The 26,070-nt window shown below is 57.5% G+C and overlaps 1 pseudogene; it reads left to right on the top strand.

Moving 5' to 3' along the window:
* Positions 1–25,941, top strand: part of LOC129710442 (active breakpoint cluster region-related protein-like) — a 60,154-nt pseudogene extending 34,213 nt beyond the window's left edge.
* Positions 25,942–26,070: the final 129 nt, after the last annotated feature.

Below are 26,070 nucleotides of genomic sequence, written 5' to 3'. Positions count from 1 at the left end.
TCCCCCATTCACACCCCACTTTTCCTCCCCTCGTGCTGGCCCCCTGTCCCTCTGGGGGGGGGTTGTGCCTGATGTTGAGGAGGGGCGTTGCTCTGTATGTTCCCCCCCCCCCCCCCCCCCCCCCCCCCCCCTCTAGAGGCACTGTGACAGGTAAAGTGTGGGTGAAAAGCTCATGCAAAGTCAGCAGGGAGGGCGGCTGGAAGAACACTAGCTTATGGAAAGACTGTTCACAAGCCTGACCACAGAGGGCAAGAAGCTCTTCTAGGGTCCGGTGGTGCTCACTTTCAAGCTTCTGTACCTCCTGCCGATGCGAGCAGGGTGAAGAAGGAATGACCGAGTCTCTGATTATATGGGCTGCATATCCCAGGCAACGTGAAGTGTGGATGGAGTCAATGGTGGGGAATCTAATCTGGTGGTGAATCTGTGGAATTCTTTGCCACAGAAGTCAATGGATATTTTTAAGGCAGAGATAGATAGATTCTGCATTAGTGCATGTGCTGGGGGTTATGGAGAGAAGGAAGGGGAATGGGGTTAGAAGGGAGAGATAGAAACACAGAAAATAGGTGCAGCAGTGGGCCATTCAGCCCTTCGAGCCAGCACAGCCATTCAATATGATCATGGCTGATCATCTAAAATCAGTACCCCGTTCCTGTTTTCTCCCCTTGATTACGTTAGCCCTAAGAGCTAATTCTAACTCTCTCTTGAATATATCCAGTGAATTGGCCTCCACTGCCTTCTGTGGCAGAGAATTCCACAGATTCACAACTCTGGCTGAAAAAGTTATTCCTCATCTCAGTCCTAAATTGCCTCCCCCTTATTCTTAAACTGTGACCCCTGGTTCTGGACTCCCTCAACTTTGGGAAAATGTTTCCTGCATTTAGCTTGACCAATCCCTTAAGAAATTTATATGTTTCTATAAGATATCCTCTCATCCTTCTAAATTCCAGTGAATATAAGCCCAGTCGATCCATTCTTTCATCGTATGTCAGTCCCGCCATCACAGGAATTAACCAGGTGAACCTATGCTGCATTCCCTCATTAGCAAGAAAGTCCTTCCTCAAATTAGGAGACCAAAACTGCACATAAGACTCCAGGTGTGATCTCACCAGGGCCCTGTACAACTGCAGAAGGACCTCTTTACTCCTATACTCAAATCCTCTTGCTATGAAGGCCAACATGCCTTCATTAGCTTTCTTCACTGCCTGCTGTACCTGCATGCTTATTTTCAGTGACTGATGTACAAAGCCAACCAGGTCCTATTGCACCTCCCCTTTTCCTCATCTGGCACCTTTCAGATGATAATCTGCCTTCTTAATGCAGAATTCTACCATGTTCACTGTTGTCCAAGGGGCTTTGCACAACAACATTGCTATATAAACCTTCCTCATTACACAATACCCAATCAAGGATGAAGAAGGATCTCAACCCGAAACGTCACCCATTCCTGCTCTCCAGAGATGCTGCATGGCCCACTCAGTTACTGCAGCTTTTTGTGTCTTTCTAGGATGGCCTGCCCTCTAGTTGGTTCTTCTACATAGTGGTTTAGAAAACCATCCCGTATACACTCCAGAAAATCCTCCACCTCAGCGCTGCTACCAATTTGGTTGGCCCAATCTATATGTAGATTAAAGTCATCAATGATAACTGCTGTACCTTTGCTACGCGCATCCCTAATTTCCAGCCTGATGTTGTCCCCAACCTCTCTACTGCTGTCTGGTGGTCTGTACACAACTCCAACAAGCGTTTTCTGCCTTTGTCTGTTTCACAGTTCTACCCGTACAGATTCTACAGCATCCAAGCTAATGTCTCTCCTTACTATTGCATTAATCTCCTCTTTAACCAGCAATGCCACCCCACATCCTCTTCCTTTCTGCCTATCCTTCCTGAATATTGAATAACTCTGCACGTTTAGCTCCCACCAGCCTTGGTCACACCTGGAGCCATGTCTCCGTAATCCCAACTATATCATATCCGTCAACAACTAACTGCACATCTAATTCATCCACCTTATTACGAATGCTCCTCGCATTAAGGCACAAAGCTTTCAGGTTTGGTTTTCGTTTCTCCCTTCTATCTTTTGCCCCTGCCCTTATTTTACGGCCCTCTGTCTCCCTGCATTGGTTCCCATCGCCCTGCCATATTAGTTTAAACGTGACCTTTCCTGCACGCATACGCTTCCACATTGTTGACCCCACCATGATTGATCAGCCATGATTGGGCTTGATGGGCTGAATGGCCTCATTCATCTCCTATCACATGAATTTATGACTGGGCTACATCTACAACTCTGCAGTGTGAGAAGTTGGTGAGTCACTGGAGATGTGCTGGACTTGCTCAGTCCCCTCAGGGAGTGGATCTGTTGGATTGTCTTCCTGCTCTTGCCCCAGTGTGGATGGTGGAGCTGCTGGGGAGAGGCAGTGATTGTCCCAATCCATCCCCATGTTTACGGGGAGAGGCAGGAGGTTAATATGGATGTGAGGGTGTGGTGTGTGTGTGTGCGGGGGTCAGGTACACCACCCTGTGGACATGGCTGGCAATCACCTATTTATTTCTCTCATTCATTTTTTCTCTATCATTCTCTCTCTCCCTCTCTCCCTCCCCCTCCCGCGTGCAGGAAGCAGCAGCAGTATGAGTGTAAGTGGTACGTGCCGCTGAGTGAGTTGGTGTTGTTGAGTGGCGAGGAGGTCGATGGCCCCCTGGTGCAGGCCGTGCCTGATTACGAGCTGGAGGAGGCCAAGGTGAAGATCTCCCACTCCATGAACGAGCTGCAGCGAGAGAAGGTGGGCTCACCGCGACCTCTGACCCCGCCCTCACCCCCACCCTGTCCTCTCACCCCCACGCCGACCCCTAACCCCCACCCCGCCCTCTCACACCCCCACGTCGACCCCTAACCCCAACTCCCACCCCTAACCCCCACCCCGACCTCTCACCCCCGACCTCACCTTCACCTATCAGACCTCCTGATCTTTGAACCCCCCCCCACGACCTCTGCCCCCCTGCACACACTCTCTGGCACCGCCCACTAATCTCCGTTCTCTGAACCCGCTCTTTGATCTCCCTGTTTTCCGAGCCCCCCCGAACATTAGCCCCGATCCCTCCTTACCCCCCACTCCCCCCTATCCCCCCTGACCCTTTAACCACCCTTGACCTCTAGCCTCCGACCGCCCCACACCTCCCCCCCCCCCCACCCCCACCTCCCCCCCCCCCCCCCCCCCCCCCCCCTGCACCTCTGCCCTGTCCAGAGGGTGGGAGCCCGGAGTCTTGCAACACTCAACCTGTGACCCCCACTCTAACCCCATGTGAACTCCGCTGACCCCTCTCTGACCCTCTCTACCCTCCCCCAGAGACAGCCGGGCCGTGCGGTGGAGCGGTTGAAGAAGAAGGTTTACGACTTGGAGTCATGGCTGCTGCTGCACTCGCCCGCCATCCCGCTCCGCATGCACCAGCGCAACGGCAAGGTCAGCCCGGGGTCATAGGGCAAGGGGTCACGGGGTGGGACCCAGGATCATAGGGATTCCTCGGCAGGTACCTTCCCCTGGAACCGCAGAAGATGCAACACCTGTCCCTATACCTCCTTCCTCGACTCTATCCAGGGACCCGACAGTCCTTTCATGTTCGGCAGAGGTTCACTTGCACCTCCCCCAACCTCATCTACTGTATCCGCTGTTCAAGGTGCGGACTCTTCTACATCGGCGGGAACAAACATAGGCTGGGCGATCGTTTCGCTGAACACCTTCGCTCAGGCTGCCTGGACCTACCTGATCTCCCGGTTGCCAAACACTTTAAATCCCCTTCCCATTCCCACACTGACCTTTCTGTCCATTGTCAATGAGGCCACGGGCACATTTGTGGAACAGCACCTCGTATGGGCAGTTAAAACCCAGTGGTATGAATGTTAATTTCTCTAACTTCAAGTAACCCCTGGCATCCCCTCTCTCTCTGTGTCCCTGCCCCACCCAAGTCATACTATCTTCAAAGTCGTCTTGTTGTCCCGTTGTCTTTAACTCATTTTCACACAGATAACAACGGCCTGTTTCCTTTATCATCGTTACTTTATTGCATATCTTTCATTCATTTGTTCAATATCTCTCTACATCACCGTCTATATCTCTCGTTTCCCTTTCCCCTGACTATCAGTCTGAAGTCTCGACCCTCCAGAGATGCTGCCTGTCCCGCTGAGTTACTCTGGCTTTTTGTGTCTATCTCCAGGAACAATATTGTCCTTCCAGCACCACACTCTGCCTTCTATCAATAAGGCACTCTGCCTTCTGAATCCATACAACCACATTCATAAGGTATAGGAGCCATTCGGCCCATCAAGTCCACTTCACCATTCAATCGTGGCTGATCTATCTCTCCGTCCCAACACCATTCTCCTGCCTTCTCCCCATAACCCCTGACACCTGTAGAATTCATCCATCTCTGCCTTAAATCTCTGCATTAAATCCCGTACATCTAATAATAATAATAATAATATAATAATAATAAGTTTATTTATATAGCACATTTATAGTCAATTTTCATTGACCCCAAAGTGCTTTACATAATTTAAAAATCAGTTCCATACAAAGCATAAAGATGGGTTAACAAAATAATAAAATGCATAAACAGGACACAACATGTAACATAAACATCCACCAGAGCATTCATCACTGTGGTGGAAGGCACAAAAAATTTTGGCCGTCCTCCTCCATTTTCCCCCCCCCCCCCCCCCCCCCGTGGACAAGACCAGAGTCCAGTGCAGGATCGGTCTTTCCTCACCGGAGACCGCGGCTTCAAGATTGTGTAGGCCGCAGGCCGGCAGTCGAGATTTAAAGTCCCCGCCGCAGCCAGAAGCACCGTAGACTGCAGGGCCGGCGGTCGAAGCTCCCCTCCAGGGGTGATGGTAAGTCCATGCCGGGCCCGCGGTAGAAGTTATCCGCGGGCCGGCAATGGCGGCTTCTTCTTCCCCCGGGCCCCCCACGAGGGATCCCGGGCTGTAGACGCCGCACCAGCTGGAGCTCTGCAGACTGCGGCTTCAGGCTGCCGGCTGCCCCGGGCCAGCGAAACGGAGCGCTCCCCTCCAGCGAGCCCCAGCGAGGCTCACCCGCTCCACGCCGAGTCCACGCTGCGCCTGCCGCTGAAGCCCCGGGCAGTCTCCGGGAAAGACCTCGCCGATCCTTGATGTTAGGCCACGGGGGAGGCGACCTGAAATAGTCGCCTCTACATGGAGGAGGCGACCTCAAGCGGTTTCCCCCCTTCCCCCCCCACCCCCCCCCCCCCACCACCCCCCCACACACAACACACAAAAACCCCACTAAATACACACTTTAAAACATACTAAAAATAAAAATAAACTTGAAAGGCTGACACGCTGCTGCCATGGCTGCCGCCAGAAAAGCACCCCCTTCAGCCATCTTCTGGATCAGTCAGTTTGGAGGAGTTTATTAAATGCCGACTGGAATCCATGTCGACACGGCCCTCTGGACACACTGATCTGTTCTGTATTATGCCGACTGTGTTCTGTGTGCTGAAGCAAAGCAAGAATTTCATTGTCCTATCAGGGACACATGACAATAAACTCACTTGAACTTGAACTTGTCCCCCCTCCCCCACATAATATAGCTTCATCACCTCATCAAAAAACAGTGGACAGGGCTCAAGGGCCGGAGGGAGGGTGACCATGGAGAGGGTTCAGGGGTCAGATTGCAAGGGTCAAGGTTGGTGCTGGTCTAACTGTATCCGTCCTATCCAGAGTTTCCAGTTCCTGCTGTCGTCAGACTACGAGCGGTGTGAGTGGAGGGAGACCATCGAGAAGCTGCAGAGGAAAGGTAGACCCCCCCCCACCTGACCCTGGCCCCTCCTCACCCTCTCCCTTTGCCTCCCTCCCCCTCTCCTCTTTCCTTTGTCTCTCCCCTCTCTCTCCCACCTCACACTCCCCCCTCTCACACTCCCCCCTCTCACACTCCCCCATCTCCCCAGATGTGCAGGGCCTGGTGCTGAGTTCTCTGGAGCTGCAGATGTTGATGGGATCGTGTGTGAAGCTGAGAACCGTCCACAATCTCCCGGTCACCAGCAACAAAGAGGGTGAGGGGTAGGCAGGGGTAGAGAGGGGTGGGGGAGAGATGGGTGGGGGTGGGGGGGGGGGGGGGGGGGGGGGGGGGGGGTGTGGGGAAGAGAGAGGAGTGGGTGGGGGAGCGTGGTAGGGGGAGGGCAGGATGGGGAAGTTTACGGAAGGGGGAGGGAGAGTTGGGGGAGGGGGGCGCGTGTTTGTGGGGAGGGTCGGCGCGTGTGGGGGTGGAGGGGTCTCGGAGCCCCCACTGACCTCTCTCTCTCCCCCAGATGAGGAGGTGGGCCGGTCCTCTGGGGATTTCTCCACGTCATTGTCCGGTCCGCACGAGGCCTTCCGCAGCTCCGCCTGAGTGATCACCTCGCCTTCCCCCCGTGTCCACTCCACTCCCCCCTGCGTGACCCCTCCCCCCCTGAACCCGTTTCAGTCCCTTCCCCCCCCCCCCACCGTTCCAATCTGTCTGATAGTGTATTTTAACTGACCGTTGCTCATCTCCCCCCTCCCTATCTTCCCCCCTCCCCTCTCGCTCGCCTCCCTCCCCCCATCCCCCCCTCTCTCTCCCCCTCCCTCCCTCCCCCCTCCCTCTCTGGCCCCTCCCTCTCTCCCCCTCCCTCTCTGCCCTCGCTCTCTGTCCTTTCGCTCTCTGTCCCCCTCCCTCTCTGTCCCCCTCCCTCTCTCCCCTCTCCTCTCTCTCTCCCCCCTCCCTCTCTCTCCCCCTCCCCCCCTCTCTCCCCCTCCCTCTCTCCCCCTCCCCTCTCTCCCCCTCCCCCCCCTCTCTGTCCCCCTCCCTCTCTTCCCCTCCCTCTCTCCCCTTCTGTCTCTCCCCACCCTCTCCCTCCCCCTCTCTCTCTTCACCGTCCCTCTCCCCCCCCTCTCTCCACCCTCACTCCCTCCCACTCTGAGACATGGATCTCCTCCCCCTCCCTCTCCTCCCCCTCCCTCTCTTCCCCCTCCCTCTCTGTCCCCTCCCTCTCTGTCCCCCCTCTCTCTCTCCCCCTCCCTCTCTCCCCCTCCCTCTCTCCCCCTCCCTCTCTCCCCCTCCCTCTCTCCCCCTCCCTCCCTTCCTTCTCTCCCTCAATCTCTCTTCTCCCTCTCTCCCCCCTCCCCTCTCTCCTCTCCCTTCTCTCTCTCCCCTCCCTCTCCTCCTTTCTCCCTCTCTCTCCCTCTCTCTCTCCTTCCCTCTCTCTCCCTCTCTCCCTCTCCTTCTCTCCCCCCTCCCTTCTCTCCTCCCCCTCCCTCCCTCCCCCTCCCTCCCTCCCTCCCTCCCTCCCCCCCTCTCCCCCCCTCCCCCTCTCCTCTCCCTCTCTCCCCTCTCCTCCTCTCCCCCCCTCTCTCCTCCCTCTCCCCCAGGTCTGTATTGTACGCCTGGAGGTTGATTCCTTCGGCTACTTTTGTCAGTAAGGCCAAGACCCGGGTCTTCAGAGACACCACCCGAGCCGCAGTGGAACGAGGTGGGGCAGGGGGATGGGGAGGTGTTTTCTTTGTGGGGGGGGGGGGGGGGTATGGAGGGGTGGCTGAGAGTCGGGGAAGCTGAGGGAGGGGGTGTGGGTTTCAGGTCTCTGCAGTGGGGGAACTGTCCATGGGGGGGGGGGAGGTGAGGGGGGTGGTCTCGGGGCGGGGGGAGGTTTAGGGGGTGGTCTCGGGGCGGGGATGAGGGGGGAGGGGGGGCGGGGGGGATCAGGGGGGTGGTCTCGGGGCGGGGGGGGTGGTCTCGGGGCGGGGATGAGGGGAGGTGGGGGGGGGGGGGGGGTGAGGGGCTCTGGGTCGTCTCTGACTCTCGCCACTACACCAGGAGTTTTGAGATTGAGCTGGAGGGCTCGCGCTGGGTGCGGGTGCTGTGCTACGAGACATCGCTGGACAAGCTGAAGCTGCACAAGGACGACAACGAGATCATCGACAACGTCCTGTTCAGGGGGCAGCTGCAGGTCAGCACAGGGGGGGGGGGGCAAAGGTCATCACGGGGGGCAAAGGTCATCACAGGGGTTGGTCGAGCAGGGACAGGGATGGGGTGCAGGGATCACCAACTGGGGTCAAGGGTCACCGGCAGGGAGCACGGGTCAGCATTTTTGGGCGGGGTGGGTGTAGAGGGGGGGGGGATGAGTGGACCCCACACTTGGGACCTGGGTCGGGCTGCCTGTCTAGCCCAGGCCAGAGGGTGAGATGGGAGCGTCACGGGCTGGGTGGGCATTGGGTGGGATCTGGGGTTGTGGCTCTGGGTGGGGGGTGTATATGGGGTGGGGGTGTATATGGAGGGGTGGGGGTGTATATGGGGTGGGGGTGTATATGGGGGGGGGGGGGGTCTGGGTGCAGAACTCCCAGGCCCGGTCAGTGGGACGCCTGTACCCGTGTTCAAGACCAGTGCCACAATGCTGGCAGCAACACAGAACAGTACAGGAACAGGCCCTTCGGCCCACTATATCCATGCCCGACGTGATGCCAAGTTACACTGATCTCATCTGCCTGTAGTTGATCCATATCCCTCTCCTCTCTGCACTTCCATGTGGCTCTATAAGCCTCTTAAACACCATTATTGTATCTGGCCCCGCCCCCACCCCTCTCTGTGTAAAACATGATGATTTGGGTCGGGCTCTTCCCCACACTGACGTGTGCTTGTTGTACATTCTCTACGTGATCATGGCAGCTTCCCTGTCCCCTTGTTCTTCATCAACTCCACAACCTATTTCCATCCTGCACTCAAATTTACTTGGACCATCTCCGACAACTCCTTCCAGGCTCACTTGCACCTCCTCCAACCTCAACTACTGTATCCGCTGTTCCAGGTGTAGGGGTGGAGCAGGCTGGGAGGGGGACGGTGGGGGCGGGACCAGTGGGGGGTGGGGACCAGTGGGGGTGGGGACCAGTGGGGGAGTCTGTGTCGTTGCCAACATTCACCTTATACCCCTCAGCTGGACGAGACGTTGGCCCAGAGCAAGAGCTGGCAGCCGGCCACACTGGAGATGGACGGGGTGAGTGAGGGGGGGTGGGGAGAGAATGGGGGACAGAAGGGTGGGAGTGGGTGGGGTAATCAGGTGTTGGGGGATTAGAGGTGTCTTAGTAGCAATGTTACAAAATGTTGAGATTTTAAAAATCAAGTCTGCAATTTATCCCATCAGATAAAGCATAACAATAAGTTTAATTTGACACCAAATTCACTTTCATATCTCAAGTATTAAAAAAGTTATGGCCATTTTCATACTCGGAAATTAGCATCTTGTTCCCTATTGATTTTCAATGGACATTACAAAAAAGCTGTGATCTTGGATAGTCAAAAGCCCATTTCTTAAGGAAAGATTAACATTTTTAAATAGCCTAAGTGTCCAAAGATTATTCACAAATAATTCACAATATAACATGATTTTAATATCTAATTTACATTAATTTATAGGCCAAATGGAAGGAATTTAGTGTTCAATTGCTGTAAATAAATGCCCATTTAAATCGGCTTTCTAGTGGGTTCATGTGGAACGCGCTGGTTTAGAACGTTGACATCGCGCTGGATTAGTGTCCTCAAATGCCGAGAAAAATACTGCGGGATATAAAAAGCCCAAAATGAACTACTCGCTATAGATAACTTTAATTACAGGGTTATATATGCCCCATTTAATGTAAAAATAAGGTACATACCTTTAATAGTTTGCTTTATAAAACCCTGGGGCTGCGAGAGGTTGCGGAGTGAACGAGAGCTTTTAAAACTATTATATCTATTATTCGAGGCCTATAAAACTAATAATAGCTTTTGCGACCGGGTCTTGCAGCGATTCTCCGTTAATGATTTACTAGGCTGAACATCTGCGATTGGAACAGCCTAGTAAAAATCGCGTTTTAAACCCGCCCCCTCCAAACAGCGCCAAAATCACACACAAGGGGTGGGGCAGATGCTCAGCCACGATTCAGGTAGGTTTTGTAACATACCTAGTCTTAGGTTGCAGGATGGGGTCAGAGGTTGTGGAGCTGGTTTGTGGGTCGGTTAAGGTTCAAGGCTTGGCCAGGGGTCGGGCTGGGATTGAGGGTGGGTCAGGGGTCGGGGCTGGGGTTGCGGGTGGGTCAGGGGGTCGCGGCTGGGGTTATGTTGGGGTAGGGGCTGGATGTGTCAGGGGTGAGAGTGCGGGGGTGACCCTGTGTGTGACCCTCAGGTGGAGGTGGACATGTCGGTAAAGTTCACCAGCCGTGACCTCAGCCTCAAGCGCACCCCGTCACGCAAACAGACCGGCGTCTTCGGGGTCAAGATCAGCATCGTCACCAAGTGAGGAGAACACCCCCCACCACAGAAACCCACAGAAACCCCCCTCCCCAAAACCCCACCCCTGCCCAACCACACCCCACCCCAAACCCCACCCCAACCCCCACCCCAACCCCCAAACCCCAACCCCAACCACACCCCCAACCACACCCCCACCCCCACCCCAAACCCCCCGCACCAACCCCACCCCCCAACACCCAACTCCAGACCCCACCCCCTCCCCCCCACCCCAAACCCCACCCCACCCCAAACCCCCCACTCCCCAAACCCCCCCCTCCCCAAACCCCCCCTCCCCAAACCCCACCCCTCCCCAAACCGTACCCCTCCCCAACCCCCCCCCTCCCCCAAACCCCCCTCCCCCAAACCCCACCCCTCCCCAAACCCCACCCCCCCCCAACCGTACCCCTCCCCAATCCCCCCCCTCCCCAAACCCCCCCTCCCCAATCCCCTCCCCAAACCCCCCCCTCCCAAACCCCCCCTCCCAATCCCCTCCCCAAACACCCTCCCAAAACACCTCCCCTCCCCAAACCCCCCCCCTCCCCAAACCCCCCCTCCCCAATCCCCTCCCAAACACCCTCCCCAAACACCCTCCCCTCCCCAAAACCCCCCCTCCCCAATCCCCTCCCCAAAACACCCTCCCCTCCCCAAACCCCCCCCTCCCCAAACCCCCCCCTCCCCAATCCCCTCCCCAAACACCCTCCCCAAACACCCCCCCCTCCCCAAAACCCCCCCTCCCCAATCCCCTCCCCAAACACCCTCCCCAAACACCCTCCCCTCCCCAAACACCCTCCCCAAACCCCCCCCTCCCCAATCCCCCTCCCCAAACCCCCTCCCCCACACCACCGCTTCCCCAAACCCCACCCAAACACCCTCCCCCCAAACCACACCCCACCCCAAACCCCACCCCTCCCCAAACCCCTCCCCAAACCCCACCCCTCCCCAAACCCCACCCCCACTCCAAACACCCCCCTTCCCTCTCTTCACCCCTCCCCTCCACCCCCCCTCTTCCCCCCCCCCCCAATAGTTTGTACTCTCATGCCCCAGTTACAGAGCTGTGCCCATGGTGAATGAACAGATCCACCACCGATGTTGCGGCAACTGGTGATCCAGCGCCTCCTTTACTCCGGACACAATGACCACAACGTGCTTGAAATCCCCCCAGGAAGTCCCCCCGTAATAGTGTCCCCTAGGCCGGGTGAGGGGGCCGATCTTGACCTCATCGGGATTTCCACGGCCGATGGGCGGGTTGAATCTTCCCCCGTGGCCAGGGCTGTGGAATTCTGGCCCAGCCAGAGCCGGCAGATCCGTTCCCGTAGCCGAGCCTCACGGCAGACTTTACGGGCCAGTATATCGGCCCCTCGGCAGCCCAGCCGGAATGTTCCAGGACCGTTGGATTAATCTCAGAGGCCGAGACCTGTGTCGGTCTGGAAAAACGGATAAACCAGGGTGCTGGAAAATCAGTGGTGGATCTGTACTGTATTATTGATGATATTTATGTGTTCATCGGCCTGGAACACTGCAGCAATAAGAATGTTTCCTTGGTGCTGTATACACTTGATCGCACAACATATCAATTCCCCTCTCCCCTCCCCCCCTCTCTCTCCCCCCCCCCCCTCTCCCCCCCCCCCCCCTCTCCCCCCCTCTCTCCTCCCCTCCCCCCCTCTCTCCCCTCCCTCCTCTTCCCCTCTCTCTCTCCCCCCCTCTCTCTCTTTCTCCCCCCCTCCCTTCTCTCCCCTCTCTCTCCCCCCCTCTCTCCCCCTCTCTCTCCCCCTCTCCTCTCCCCCTCTCTCTCCCCCCCCCTCTCTCTCCCCTCTCTCTCTCCCTCTCTCTCTCTCTCTCTCTCTCCCTCCCCCTCTCTCTCCCCCTCTCTCTCCCCCCTCTCTCTCTCCCCCCTCTCTCTCCCCCCCCTCTCTCTCCTTCCCCCTCTCTCCCCCCCCCCTCTCTCTCTCCCTCCCTCTCCCTCTCTCTCTCCCCCCCTCCTCTCTCTCCCCTCTCTCTCTCCCCCTCTCTCTCCCCCCCTCTCTCTCCCCCCCTCTCTCTCCCCCCCCCTCTCTCTCCCCCTCTCTCCCTCTCCCTCCTTCTCTCTCCCCCCTCTCTCTCCCCCTCTCTCTCTCCCCCTCTCTCTCCCCCCCCTCCCCCCTCTCTCTCCCCCCTTCTTTCCCCTCCCCTCTCTCCCCAAGACGTGAGCGTTCCAAGGTGCCGTATGTGGTGCGTCAGTGTTTGGAGGAGTTGGTGAAACGGGGCATTGAAGAGGTCGGCATCTACCGTGTGTCCGGGGTTGCCACCGACATCCAGGCGCTGCGAGCTGCCTTCGACAGCAGTGAGTGGAAACCCCCACACGCTCCACACCCCCGGGACCTCCCCCACCCCCGCGACCTCACCCACCCCCGCGACCCCACCCACCCCCGCGACCCCACCCACCCCCCGCGACCCCCACCCACCCCCCGGGACCTCCCCCACCCCCGCGACCTCACCCACCCCCGCCACCCCACCCACCCCCGCGACCCCCCCCCACCCCCGCGACCTCCTCCACCCCGGGACCTCCCCCACCCCCGCGACCCCACCCACCCCCGGGACCTCCCCCACCCCGGGACCTCATCCCCCACCCCGCGACCCCACCCCCACCCCCGCGACCCCCACCCACCCCCGCGACCCCACCCCCCCCCCGCGACCCCACCCACCCCCGCGACCCCACCCACCCCCCGCGACCCCACCCACCCCCGCGACCCCACCCACCCCCGCGACCCCACCCCCCGCGACCCCTCCTCCACCCCCGCGACCCCTCCACCCCCGCGACCCCACCCACCCACCCCCGCGACCCCACCCACCCCCGCGACCCCACCCCACCCCCGCGACCCCACCCACCCCCGCGACCCCACCCACCCCCGCGACCCCACCCACCCCCGCGACCCCACCCACCCCCGCGACCTCCTCCACCCCCGCGACCCCCACCCACCCCCGCGACCCCACCCCACCCCCGCGACCTCCTCCCACCCCCGCGACCCCACCCACCCCCCGACCCCACCGACCCCACCCGACCCCGCGACCCCACCCCCGCGACCCCACCCCACCCCCCCGACCTCCTCCACCCCCGCGACCCCACCCACCCCCGCGACCTCCTCCACCCCCGCGACCCCACCCACCCCCGCGACCCCACCCACCCCCGCGACCTCACCCACCCCCGCGACCCCCACCCACCCCCGCGACCCCACCCAACCCCCGCGACCCCACCCACCCCCGCGACCCCATTCCCCCCGCGACCCCCACCCACCCCCGCGACCCCACCCACCCCCCCGCGACCCCACCCACCCCCGCGACCTCCTCCACCCCCGCGACCCCACCCACCCCCGCGACCTCCTCACCCCCCCGCGACCCCACCCACCCCCCGCGACCTCCTCCACCCCCGCGACCCCCACCACCCCCGCCCCTTCCCCACCCCCGCGACCCACCCACCCCCGCGACCCCACCCACCCCCGCGACCCCACCCACACCCCGCGACCTCCTCCACCCCCACCGCTACCCCTCTGACCCACCCCCCACCCCCCCACCCACCCCCGCGACCTCTCACCCACCCCCGCGACCCTACCTCCCCCCCGCGACCTCCTCCACCCCCGCGACCTCCTCCACCCCCGCGACCCCCACCCACCCCCGCGACCTCACCCACCCCCGCGACCCCACCCACCCCCCGCGACCTCACCCACCCCCGCGACCTCTCCCCACCCCCGCGACCTCCCCCACCCCCGCGACCCTCCTCCACCCCCGCGACCCCACCCACCCCCGCGACCTCACCCACCCCCGCGACCTCCTCCCCCACCCCCCGCGACCTCCCCCACCCCCGCGACCCCCTCCCCACCCCCGCGACCTCCCCCAACCCCCCCCCCACGACCCCACCCACCCCCCGCGACCTCCCCCACCCCCCGCGACCCTCCCCCACACCCCCGCGACCCCACCCACCCCCGCGACCTCCCCCCCCCACCCCCGCGACCTCCTCCACCCCCGCGACCTCCCCCACCCCCGCGACCTCCCCCACCCCCACGACCCCCACCCACCCCCGCGACCTCACACACCCCCGCGACCTCACCCCACCCCCGCGACCCTCACCCACCCAGGGCCGTGACCACGTGGGTTTTCTCCGGGTGCCCCGGTTTCTCCCATATTCCAGACGTGCAGGTTTGTAAATTAATTGGCTTGGTATGAATGTAAAATGGTTCCTAGTGGTTGTAGGATAGCGTTATTGTGCGGGGATCGCTGGTCAGTGCAGACTCGGTGGGCCGAAGGGCCTGTTTCCGCGCTGTATCTCTAAACTAGTGTTAACCCACCCATTCTTTACCCCACTGACCACAACCTGCACTGTGGGACCCTCCCTCAAAATCACCTTCAACCTCGAACCTCTCCCTCCCCTCCCCCTTGCTCCCACCTCCCCCTCACTCACTCTCTCCCTTCTCTTCACTCCCCCCCCTCTCTCTCTCCCCCCCCCCCCCCCCCAACCCCCCTCCCAGATGCCAAGGATGTGCTGCTGATGCTGACTGACCTGGACATCCACGCCATTGCCGGGACCCTCAAACTCTACTTCCGACAGCTGCCTGAACCCCTGCTCACTGACCGGCTGCACCCCGCCTTCCTGCAGGGCGTCGGTGAGTCCCCGCACACACACCGGCTCACACACACACACACCGCTCACACTCGCACTCCCCGCCACGCACACCCGCTCACACACACCCGCGCACACACTCACCCCGCCACGCACACCCGCTCACACTCACCTCGCCACACACACCCGCTCACACTCACACACCCCGCCACACACACACCCGCTCGCACACACACCCGCTCACACTCACCTCGCCACACACACCCGCTCACACTCACCTCGCCACGCACACCCGCTCACACTCACCCCGCCACGCACACCCGCTCGCACACACCCGCTCACACTCACCCCGCCACGCACACCCGCTCACACTCACCCCGCCACACACACCCGATCACACACACCCGCTCACACTCACCCCGCCACGCACACCCGCTCGCACACACCCGCTCACACTCACCCCGCCACGCACACCCGCTCACACTCACCCCGCCACGCACACCCACTCACATTGATCCCGCCACGCACACACAACCGCTCACACACACATGCTCACACACACACACACACACACTCCCTCGCACAAGTGCACATAATCACACACGCCGCACACACCCGGGGACGCACCACACCCGTGCACGCGCTCACACATGTACACACGCTCACAATCATGCGCACATGCTCGCACACCCGCGCTCACGCCCGTGCACTCCCGCCCACACACACACTCGCACCTGTGCACACCTGCTTTTGCACACTCACACCCTTGCAAACACATTCACCTATGCTAATGCCAGTGCACGCATGCTCACACACGACCACACCCATGAAAACACACTCAAACATTCTCACGTGTGCACATCTGCTCACTTTGCCTCTGCCTGTGCACACCTGCTCACGCGCACTCAACCAGTGCATGCATGCTCACCCGTGCATGCTAGCTCACACCCGCTCGCACACGTTCACGCCTCTGCATGCACCCTCGTGCCTGTGCACGCCTTTCACACCACTGCACACAGGCGCACTGCAGTGCACATCCACTTGCACCTGTGCATGCCAATCACATTCGCTCACGCACACTCATCCCTGTGCACATCCACTCGTGTGCACACACGCCAGTGCTTGCACGCATGTTCACACCTGTGCACACATTTCACATCCCGGCACGCATGCTCACACCCACTCACGGCCATTTACACACTCACACTTGCACACCTGCCCACACGCTCAAGCACACTCACCTGACCACACATGATCACGCCCATGCACTCACGTGCACGCTTATGCACATCCGCTCACACCTGTTCATTCAAGCTTAAGCACTTACATGGCCGCTCACACCCGTGCACACCCGCTCAAGCTAGTGCACACCTGCTCGTGCACAGCTGTGTACCCACCACCACTCCTGCACACACCTACGCGCTCACACACACACACACACCTTTGCACACCCTGCTCGCAGGCTAACATTCATGCAGTGCCGCGCACACCCGTGCATGTGTGCATGCAACTCACACACGTGTGCCCCTCACACATGCGCACGCGATCACACTGACGGCGAGGGGCAGCGTGGTTGCTGGCTCTGCACTGACCACTGGTGCACTATTGCAGCTCTGTCGGACCCCGCAGCCAGGGAGAACTGCATGCTGCATCTACTGCGCTCACTGCCTGAGCCCAACGCCAGCACCTTCCTCTTCCTGCTGCAGCACCTCAAAAGGTACAGTACCCCCCCCTCACCCCCAACCAGTGCCCCCCATCCCTCCCTCACTCCCTCCCGCCCTCCTCCACCACCATCCCTGCCTTTATCCCCGCCCCACCCCACCCCTCAGCCTCCTGAGATCCAAGGAATAAACTCCTAGTTTGCCCACCCTCTCCTTGCCTCAACTACCTCCTCCAGCAGCTCATTCCATACACCCACCTCCCTCTGTGTAAAAGAATTACCCCTCAGATTCCTATTAAATCGTTTTCCCCGCACCTTAAACCTATGTCCTCTGGTCCTCAATTCCCCTACTCTGGGCAAAAGATTCTGTGCATCTTTTATCCACCTCTATAAGATCCCCCTCCCTCATCCTCCTGCGCCCCAGGGAACAAAGTCCCAGTCTACTCAACCTCTGCCCATAGCTCAGGCCCTCTAGTCCTGGCAACATCCTCGTAAATCTTCTCTGTACCTTTCCCAGCTCGACACCATCTCTCCCGCACCAGGGTGACCACACTATTCTAAATGTGGCCTCATCAATATCTTGCATATAGAACCCACAACAGTACAGCAGGAACAGGCCCTTCGGCTCACAATGTCTGTGTTGTATATGATGCCAACTCCACGTGCCGATCCAAAAGTCTGGTAAACACCACTATCATATCTGCCCCCACCACCCCCACCCTGCAGCATGTTCCAGGCACCCACCACCCTCTATGTAAATTAACTTTCTCCACAAATCACCTTTAAACTTGCCCCTCTCACCATAAAGCTCTTCCCTCTAGTCTGTGATATTTCCACCCTGGGGAAAAAGGTTCTGACTGTCTACCCTATCTGTGCTTCTCATTATTTTACACACTTCTATCAGGTCCCCCTGCAGCCTCCGGCATTCCAGAGAAAACAATCCGAGTGTCCAACCTCTCCCTGTACCCGTAGCCCTCTAATCCCGGCATCATTCTGGTGAACCTCTCCTGCACCCTCTCCAAAGCCCCCACATCCATCCTGTAATGGGCCGACCAGAACTACACGCAATACTCCAAATGCAGCCTAACCACGGTCCTATAAGGATGCAGGATGACTTCCTAATTTGTGTACTCAATGCCCCGATCTGCAAAAGCAAGCAAATAAATTTACCTTCTTTACCACCCTATCTGCTTGTGCTGCCACCTTCATTCAGTTAGATACCAAGTCAGATTCCAAGATCCCTCTACAATCAATGGTGTTAAGAGGCTTGCCATTGACTATACTTTCCCCTTACATTCAACTTCCCAAAGTGCAACACTCCTCACTGGCTCGGGTTAAACTCCATCTGCCATTTCTCTGCCCATTTCTGCAGCTGATCTATATCCCACTGTATCTTCTGACAGGCTTCCTCACTGTCTGCAACTCTGCCAATTTTGTTGTCATCAGCAAACTTATCCACCAGCCAATCTATATTTATGTCCAAGGTAGACAAAAATGCTGGAGAAACTCAGCGGGTGAGGCAGCATCTGTGGAGCGAAGGAATGGCTGATGTCTCGGGTCGAGACCCTTCTTCAGACTGATGTAGGGGTGGGGGGGGGGGCCGGAAGAAGAAAGGAAGAGGCGGAGACAGTGGGCTGTGGGAGAGCTGGGAATGGGAGGGGAAAGAGGGAGAAAGCAAGGACTACCTGAAATTGGAGAAGTCAATGTTCATACCGCTGGGGTGTAAACTACCCAAGCAAATATGAGGTGCTGCTCCTCCAATTTACAGTTGGACTCACTCTGGCCATGGAGGAGGCCCAGGACAGAAAGGACGGATTCAGAATGGGAGGGGGAGTTGAAGTGCTGAGCCACCGGGAGATCAGGTTGGTTATTGCGAACTGAGTGGAGGTGTTGGGTGAAGCGATCGCCAAGCCTACGCTTGGTCTCACCGATGTAGAGCAGTTGACACCTAGAGCAGCAGATGTAATAGACGAGGTCCAACTTGTTCCAACTCTACATTTACGTCCAGGTCCCCTATGTATCTGTAGAAGGGTCTCGACCCGCAATGTCACCCATTCATTCTCTCCGGAGTTGCTGCTTGTCCCGCTGAGTTACTGCAGTTTTTTGTGTATGTCTGTGTGTGTACGAGTGGGTGTGAGTGTATGTGTGTGTGTGTATTTATTTATATACATGTGTGTGTGTATATATATATACAGTGCCCTCCATAATGTTTGGGACAAAGGCCCATCATTTATTTATTTGCCTCTGTAATCCACAATTTGAGATTTGTAATAAAAAATCACATGTGGTTAAGGTGCACATTGTCCGATTTTAACAAAGGCCATTTTTATACATTTTGGTTTCACCATGTAGAAATTAAAACTGTTTATACATAGTCCCCCCATTTCAGGGCACCATAATGTTTGGGATACATGGCTTCACAGGCGTTTGTAATTGCCTCCTTAATGCAGGTATAAGAGAGCTCTCAGCACCTAGTCTTTCCTCCAGGCTTTGGAAACTTTTATTGCTGTTTATCAACATGAGGCCCAAAGTTGTGCCAATGAAAATCAAAGAAGCCATTATGAGACTGAGAAACAAGAATAAAACTGTTAGAGACATCAGTCAAACCTTAGGCTTACCAAAATCAACTGTTTGGAATATCATGAAGAAAAAAGAGAGCACTGGTAAGCTTACTAATCGCAAAGGGACTGGCAGGCCAAGGAAGACCTCCACAGCTGATGACAGACGAATTCTCTCTAAAATAAAGAAAAATCCCCAAACACCTGTCCAACAGATCAGAAACACTCTTCAGGAGTCCGGTGTGGATTTGTCAATGACCACCGTCCGCAGAAGACTTCATGAACAGAAATACAGAGGCTACACTGCAAGATGCAAACCACTGGTTAGCCGCAAAAATAGGTTGGCCAGGTTACAGTTTGCTAAGAAATACTTAAAAGAGCAACCACAGTTCTGGAAAAAGGTCTTGTGGACAGATGAGACGAAGATTAACCTATATCAGAGTGATGGCAAGAGCAAAGTATGGAGGAGAGAAGGAACTACCCAAGATCCAAAGCATACCCCCTCATCTGTGAAACACGGTGGTGGGGGTGTTATGGCCTGGTCATGTTTGGCTGCTGAAGGTACTGGCTCACTTATCTTCATTGATGATACAACTGCTTATGGTAGTAGCATAATGAATTCTGAAATGTATAGGCACGTGCTATCTGCTCAAGTTCAAACAAAACTCATTGGCCAGTGGTTCATTCTACAGCAAGACAATGATCCCAAACATACTGCTAAAGGACCAAGGGAGTTTTTCAAAGCTAAAAAATGGTAAATTCTTGAGTGGCCAAGTCAATCACCCGATCTGAACCCAATTGAGCATGCCCTTTTATATGCTGAAGAGAAAACTGAAGGGGACTAGCCCCCAGAACAAGCATAAGCTAAAGATGGCTGCAATACAGGCCTGGCAGAGCATCACCAGAGAAGACACCCAGCAACTGGTGATGTCCATGAATCACAGACTTCAAGCAGTCATTGCATGCAAAGGATTTGCAACAAAACACTAAACCTGACTACTTTCATTTACATGACATTGCTGTGTCTGAAACATGGTGCCCTGAAATGGGGGGACTGTGTATAAACACTGCTGTAATGTCTACATGGTGAAACCAAAATGTATAAAAATGGCCTTTATTAAAATCTGACAATGTGCACTTTAACCACATGTGATTTTTTTTTCTATAATAAATCTCAAATTGTGGAGTACAGAGACAAATAAATAAATGATGGGTCTTTGTCCCAAACATTATGGAGGGCACTGTACATGTGTGAGTCTGTCGCCATCACCTGCCCCACCCCAGCAGCCAGTATTAGTTGTACCCATCACTGTTTACCCATGTTGACCCCCCCACCCCCCCCTCCCTGTGCTCACCCCGTGTCCCCCTGTGTGCCGCAGGGTGGCGGAGCGGGAGGCGGTGAACAAGATGTCGGTACACAACCTGGCCACGGTGTTTGGGCCCACTCTGCTGCGGCCCTCAGAGATACAGACCCCCAGCGCCACACCCAGCCACGCCTGGTCACACGAGATCATGGCACAGGTACGGCACCTGGCAGTAGGGGATGGGGCCGTGGGCTGGTAGTGAGGGGGGGGGGAGTGTGTGAAGGGGAGGGGGAGTGAGGGGTGAGGTGAGGTGAGGGGAGGGGGGGATTGAGGAGGGGAGGTACTGTGGTGGGCGGTGGTGATGCTGGTGGATGTGGGCGGGGGGGGGAGGGGAGGGATTGGCCTGGACTGTGGGGGTGTGGGAGAGGGGGGGGTTGTGGTGGGGGCTGGTGCTGAGTGTGAGGGGACTGTGGAGGGGGGGGGGGGGTTATGCTGCACCTTCTGACACTCCTCGTTCCCCTCTCTCCCCCCCCCAGGTACAGGTGCTGTTGTACTACCTGCAACACCCTCCTCTCACGGCCAGTGAGTTGCGGCGTAACTCTCTCACCTACCCCATGTACCCCCCCCCCCCCCCCCCCCCCCCCCCCACCACGGTGCACGGACCACTCGCTTGGCACGGAGACCCAGCCAAGCCCCAGTGGTGAGGAGAGGGCTGGCCCACCCCCCGACACCCCCAACCCGTTCCCTCCGTCCACACACCTTACACCCCCACATTACTGCAACAACCAGGGGCCCAGCAGGATCCCGGTCCCAATGCCTGACCGCTCTGTGACCTCTGACCCCTCCCCCATCCACCCAGACCCCTTGACCCCCTTCCCCACCACCTTGAATTCCTGACCTTCCTGACAGTCCTGACCTCTCCTCACCCTCTGACCCCCCTGACACCTCACCCCCTCACCCCTCCACTTCTCCATTGACCCTATGCCACCCCCCGACCCCTCTCCCCAGGGTCATGCCCTCTGCCCTGGGCCTGTGTATCGAGCGCCGCTGGACCAGTCACGGATGAAGCGACCCATGACCCCGGACCCCTGACTGACCCAGGGCAACGTTTCCAGTGTGTGTAACGTGTGAGAGCTCCCCGGGTAACGGGGGCTCAGCTTGGTGAATGTTTCTGTGTGTACGTCATGTCAGCATGGCTAATAAACGGCAACCATGCAGTGTTTGTACAAACTCCAAACTCCTCGCACTCAATTGTACTTTAGCCTAGTGTAAAGATACAGCGCGGAAACAGGCCCTTCGGCCCACCGAGTCCACGCCGACCAGCGATCTGCCCAGAGAGTTCACCTCCACTGTTGTGACTGCAGCCTATATCCCTCCTGATGCTAATGCCAAGCTTGCAATGAAAGAGCTGCATACTGCCATTAGCAAACAACAGACTCACAACCCCGAGGCAGCCTTCATTGTTGCGGGTGACTTCAATCACTCCAACCTGAAGACTGTACTCCCCAAATTCCACCAACATGTATCCTTCCCCACTGGAGTAGACAAGACACTGGACAAAGTCTACACCAACATGGCTGAAGCTTACAAAGCCGTCCCCCTCCCCCACCTTGGTCAGTCTGATCACCTCTCACTGTTCCTGCTCCCTAAGTACTCCCCACTCATCAGACGGGTTAAACCAACTGTGAGGACAGTTAAAGTCTGGTCAGAGGAAGCGGACTTCACACTTCAGCAGTGTTTTGGAAACACTGACTGGAAGGCGTTTGCAGCCCAGGCCACCCTTGACTCCCACACGGACATTGATTCCTACACATCCTCTGTTCTGGACTTTATAAACTCCACCATCAATAGTGTCACCTCCCTCAAACGGGTGACCATATTCCAGAAGCCATGGATGAACAGCGAGGTCAGGCTACTGCCGAAAGCACGGGACACCGCTTTCAGGTCATGCGATGCTCGAGCCTACAGTTCATCCAGGGCTAACCTGAAGAGGGGCATCAGGAAGGCCAAGCACTGCCATAAGCTCAGGATTGAGGAGCACTTCAACAACAACTCCGACCCCCGACGCATGTGGCAAGGCATCCAGGCCATCACGGACTACAGACCCTCCAACATCACCCCCACATCCAGCGACGCCTCCTTCCTTGAGGAGCTTAATCGCTTCTATGGCCGCTTCGACAGGGACAATCTAGAGACAGCCATCAAGGCTGTGCTACCTGCCGATCACCAACCCCTCACACTCACCCCCTACGACGTGTACGTGGCACTGAGTAGGACTAATGCACGTAAGGCTGCTGGCCCTGACGGCAACCCCGGGCGCGTGCTCAGGGCCTGTGCTGCGCAGCTGACAGACGTCTGGACTGACATCTTCAACCTGTCACTTGCCCAAGCAGTTGGCCCCACGTGCCTTAAAACCACCTCCATCGTGCCGGTGCCAAAACACTCCACTGCGGCAAGCCTCAACGACTTCCGCCCAGTTGCACTTACCCCCATCATCACCAAGTGCTTCGAGAGGCTGGTCCTGGCACACCTCAAAGGCTGCCTTCCCCCCACATTGAATCCCTATCAGTTTGCCTACCACAAGAACAGGAGTACGGAGGATGCCATCTCAACGGCACTTCACTCCGCCCTCTCCCACCTCGACAACGGAGACACGTAAGAATGCTGTTCATCGATTACAGCTCAGCATTCAACACCATTATACCCTCTAAACTGATCACCAAACTCGGTGACCTGGGCATCGACCCCTCCCTCTGATACTGGACTTTCTAACCAACAGACCCCAGTCTGTGAGGTTAGACAAGCACACCTCTTCAACCCTCACCCTGAACTCCGGCGTTCCACAGGACTGTGTGCTGAGCCCCCTCCTCTACTCCCTCTTCACCTACGACTGCACACCTGTATATGGTACTAACACCATCATCAAGTATGCAGATGATACAACAGTGATTGGCCTCATCAACAAGATAAGATAAGAATAATAAGTTATAATTATTTTCCACACAACAGGGCGGTGGTGTTGTCAGCCTACAATAATAAAGAACACACTCTACTAACCCAAACATCACCTACACTTCATCACTGTGTGGAAGGCACATGGCCAGTACTAATTTCCCCCCCATCATCCAGAGTATGCAGATCGGCTCTTCCTACGGAACGGCTTTAAGATGGTGTAGGGCCTCACTCAACAACACCGTACGATGCAGGGCCGGCGGTCGAAGCCTCCAGGGGTGATGGTGGTCCATGCCGGGACCCGCGGTAGAAGAGTCCAACTCCTAGCAGCATGGTGCGCTGACAACAACCTGGCCCTTGACTCCAAGAAGACCAAGGAGCTCATTGTAGACTTCAGGAAGTCTAGGGGCGGCACGCACACCCCCATCCACATCAACGGGACGGAGGTGGAACGTGTTTCCAGCTTCAGGTTCCTGGGGATCAACATCTCCGATGACCTCTCTTGGACCCACAATACCTCAACTCTGGTCAAGAAGGCTCACCAGCGTCTCTTCTTCCTGAGGAGACTGAAGAAGGTCCATCTGTCTCCTCAGATCCTGGTGAACTTCTACCGCTGCACCATCGAGAGCATCCTTGCCAACTGTATCACAGTATGGTATGGCAACTGCTCTGTCTCCGACCAGAAAGCATTGCAGAGGGTGGTGAAAATTGCCCAACGCATCACCGGTTCCTTGCTCCCCTCGATTGAGTCTGTCCAAAGCAAGCGTTGTTTGCGGAGGGCGCTCAGCATCGCCAAGGACTGCTCTCACCCCAAACATGGACTGTTTACCCTCCTACCATCCGGGAGGCGCTACAGGTCTCTCCATTGCCGTTCCAGCAGGTCCAGGAACAGCTTCTTCCCTGCGGCTGTTACACTACTCAACAACGTACCTCGGTGACTGCCAATCACCCCCCCCATGGACACCCCTCCCACAGGAAAAACACTATGTATACATGTAAATAGATTTATTTATTGAAATCATATTCTATGTCGCTCTTCCAGGGAGATACTAACTGCATTTCGTTGTCTCTGTACTGTACACTGACAATGACAATTAAAGTTGAATCTGAATCTGATCAACCCGTGTACACTAACACTATCCTACTCACACTAGGGACAATTTACAGAAGCCAATTAACCTACAAACCTGTAAGTCTTTGGAGTGTGGAAGGAAACTGGAGCACCCGGAGAAACCCCACGTGGTCACAGCGATAATGTACAAACTCTGCGCTGACAGAACCCGTAGTCAGGGTCGAACCCGGGTCTCAGTCTGTAGGGCAGTAAGGCAGCAACTCCACAGCTGCGCCACCATGCCACCCTGAATTGTCTTCCATATGCTCCATTCCTACATCCCTCGCTCCCGCTCTGGCCTTCCATCCCCCTTCTCTTCCTCCCTCCCCTCTCACTCTCCCCCCCCCCCACCCACCCAACGTCCCTCCCCTCACTCTCCCCCCTCCCTCAAATTTCTCCCCATCCCCCTCTCACCTCTTCCTCCCATCCTCCTCTCTTTACCCTCTCCTCTCCCTGTCCCCCCTTTCTCTCCCCTCTTCCCAGACTCCCCCCCCCCACTGGAAATCTGGACGAAACATGCAGTCTTCCTGCGGCGGGTGGGACGGTGTTGGTAAAACCCCGGACCCCTCACCTGGGTTGAGGGAGGGAGGGAGGGAGAGAGCACTTGCTGGCTGTGCTGAAGGCGGAGAATGAGTGTTATGGGTAGGTTTGATCGTGCAGGTGTGTAGGTTCATTGGCTTCTGTTGTCCCGAGTGTAGGAGAGTGCTCATGTGCGGGGATCACTGGTTGCGATGGACTCGGTGGGCCGAAGGGCCCGTTTCCGTGCTGTCTCTCTAACGTAAAAGGGAGAAATAGATCGGCCGTAATTGAATGGTGGAGTAGACTCGATGGGCCGGATTCTGCTTGTACAACTTATAGAAGTTGGGGTGAGGGGAGGAAGACGAAGGGGTGATGAGAGTGTAGGGAGGGTGAGAGGTGAGGAGGGAGTGAGAGGTGGGAGGGAGGGGAGAGTGGGTGATGAGGGGCGGGGTGGGGAGTGGATGGAGTATGGGGTGGGTTAGGACAGTGAACATCTGGCCGGGGTGGGTGGATACAGTGAGGGAGGGGTGGGGGATATGGTGCGAGGAAGGGGGATACTGTGGGAATATACGGGGGGGGGGGGGATACAGTGGGGGATACAGTGGGGGGGGAGAGCCGTTATTGGGTGAATTTGCCTGTGGCGCCGGCAGGGCGCGGGAGCTGGCCCGGTGGGGCGGGAGCTGGCGGGGGATTGGCTGGTTGGAGCCGCTGTCCGTCACCCCGGGGGCGGGGTCCTGTGATGCAGGGGGCGGTGGTCCTGTGATGCCAGGGGGCGGGGAAATCAGCGGATGCAGGGGCATCTATGGGGCCAAGGATGCAGGCGACGTTCGGGCCTGTGAGGAAACCCTTCTTCAGGAGGACTCAGAGGGACTTCAGATAGTGAGCCCAGAGGCCGGGAGCGGGGCCCTATGCCGGAGGGGCGCGGGGAATGTGATGCAGGGGGGCGGGGAATGGTGATGTAGGGGCGGGGTCTGGTGATGCCGGGGGCGGGGTCTGGTGATGTAGGGGGCGGGGCCTGGTGATGTAGGGGGCGGGGTCATGTGATGCCGGGGGCGGGGTCCTGTGATGCTGGGGGCGGGGTCTGGT

Source organism: Leucoraja erinacea, chromosome 28 (assembly GCF_028641065.1).
Source record: "Leucoraja erinacea ecotype New England chromosome 28, Leri_hhj_1, whole genome shotgun sequence".
In the NCBI taxonomy this organism is placed as follows: domain Eukaryota; kingdom Metazoa; phylum Chordata; class Chondrichthyes; order Rajiformes; family Rajidae; genus Leucoraja; species Leucoraja erinaceus.
Note: the sequence above shows the minus strand (reverse complement) of the source record. Positions and strands in the feature narration are given on the sequence as shown.